This window comes from Littorina saxatilis, linkage group LG8 (genome assembly GCF_037325665.1).
Source record: "Littorina saxatilis isolate snail1 linkage group LG8, US_GU_Lsax_2.0, whole genome shotgun sequence".
NCBI lineage: Eukaryota > Metazoa > Mollusca > Gastropoda > Littorinimorpha > Littorinidae > Littorina > Littorina saxatilis.
In genome coordinates this window covers 58,342,817-58,345,316 of record NC_090252.1, presented here as the reverse complement: position 1 = coordinate 58,345,316, position 2,500 = coordinate 58,342,817, and positions in this window count along the sequence as shown.

Here is a 2,500-nt window from a genome sequence, read left to right as displayed (position 1 = left end):
GACGGACATGCGGACAGACAGACAGACAGACAGACAGACAGACAGACAGACAAACAGACAGACAGACAGACAGACAGACAGACAGACAGACAGACAGACAGACAGGTAATCATGGAGACAGACATGCGGACAGAAAGATCGCTACAGAGACCGACAGACAGACAGACAGACATACAGACAGACAGGTAGTCATGCAAACAGACATGCGGACAGAAATGAAGACAGACAGGAAGACAGACATTAACACGGAAGGATAGATTGACAATCAGACCGACACACCAACAGACATACAGAGCCAGACAGACAACCGGACCTGCAATTACCCCTTCTTTAAATGCACAGTACTGAACAGAAGATATGAAAATGAACTCCAATAACAAGAGTATGAATGTGAGGGTGAGGGTATGGATATGTGCTGTGCACTTGTATGTGCCTATATGTTCTGTGAGTGTTGTATTTAGGTGATGTTATACACGACAAGCCAAAATAACAATTTCTGTTTGCTACACTCAGACAATAACGTTTTATTGAATTGAATTGAATTGAAGACAGACTCACGGATCATGGCGCAAGAAGGAGGTATGGACTAATCAAGACGACCATGGGAGTAATCCCAGTAGCCAGTTTAGTACTGTGTGACGCCACCAACATGTAGACAATTGGTATAGGTAACCATGTCGTCACGCTCATAAGATAATTGCCTTTGTCATTTTTTTAGTGTTTTGAGAAAAACGAGAAAAACAATATGCCTGACTAATTTTAGTAATAAGTTGCAAACAGCCTATCTCGAGCGGTTGACAGCGGATTAAACGAAAGTAAAAGAGCTGGCAGCAACGTGTTTCATCAGCGCATAACAACCCAAATAAGTTTTTGCACACCAAAATAGTCTTCCTGTATGAAAGCAGCACCCTCTGATGATGACCGGCACGGTTGGCCTCGTGGTAAGGCGTCCGCCCCGTGATCGGGAGGTCGTGGGTTCGAACCCCGGCCGGGTCATACCTAAGACTTTAAAATTGGCAATCTAGTGGCTGCTCCGCCTGGCATCTGGCATTATGGGGTTAGTGCTAGGACTGGTTGGTCCGGTGTCAGAATAATGTGACTGGGTGAGACATGAAGCCTGTGCTGCGACTTCTGTCTTGTGTGTGGGCGCACGTTATATTTCAAAGAAGCACCGCCCTGATATGGCCCTTCGTGGTCGGCTGAGCGTTAAACAAACAAACAAAAAAATTCTGATGAAAAGTGCCACACTCAGAAACGAGAACGACAGTTTTGCTTACGTAACCGTCACACCGATTTTCGATAATCGGAGAGTTTTTACTCTCTAGCACATGAGAGGTACCCTTCCAGTAGCTTCCCCTGAAGTCTCACTGCAGAAAAGCCCAATACTGAGTTAGGTATTTTTCTTATGAGCCCGACGTTGTGTTCTTACCACTGAGTTCCCGTGGTATTCATATAAAACCAACGGGAACTAAGTGGTTTATACGCTAGCAAAGTACTCACGCAAACACAAGACATTGATCATGGCAGTTTGTTTTTAGAACACCTGCCAGCCCCGATCTTATCTACGATTATTTTTCCAAAGATTTTTGTTTGAACAACGATATATTTTTTCGCTTCGATGTTTGTAAAACAAGAAGAAGAGAGCTAGCTATACCTGTATTGGCAAGGCCACCGATACACTTTATAAAATGTCAACAGGTTCTGTCTGACAACTTCCAAAATCAAAGTTCACCCAAAGGAAGATGACTGATGTTTTGAGTTGCTGAACACATTCATTTTATAGATACTTTAGGATAGAAGGGGAAATCTTACACAACTGCTTTGTTATTTGTCCATTAAGTTGAGGTTCGACGAGTGTCTCATGTCCCCCCGCGGGTTAGGGGGAGTCCCATATTGGTTGGGACGAGAAAGAATTTACCCGATGCTACCCAGCATGTCGTAAGAGGCGACTAACGGTTCTGTTTCTCCTTTTACCCTTGTTAAGTGTTTCTTGTATAGAATATAGTCAATGTTTGTAACAATTTTAGTCAAGCAGTATGTAAGAAATGTTAAGTCCTTTGTACTGGAAACTTGCATTCTGCCAGTAAGGTCATATATTGTACTACGTTGCAAGCCCCTGGAGCAATTTTTTGATTAGTGCTTTTGTGAACAAGAAACAATTAACAAGTGGCTCTATCCCATCTCTCCCCTTTCCCCTGTCCCATCTCCCCCCTTTCCCCGTCGCGATTTAACCTTGAATGGTTGAAAACGACGTTAAACACCAAATAAAGAAAGAAAGAAAGAAAGTGTCTCATGTGACATTTAAAGCATAAACGTGATTTTTTTCAAGTTTTATTTAGGATTTTCATGTCTACTAAGCTCGCATAAAAGCAGTGGGGTGTAGATTTAATATAAACAAACTAAAAGTGCATACACATGTGTATATTAGCAAAAATTATTTCATGATTTGCCGTCACAGTCACAAACGGTGTGTACACCCTACTCAAGTTCTTTTATTTGA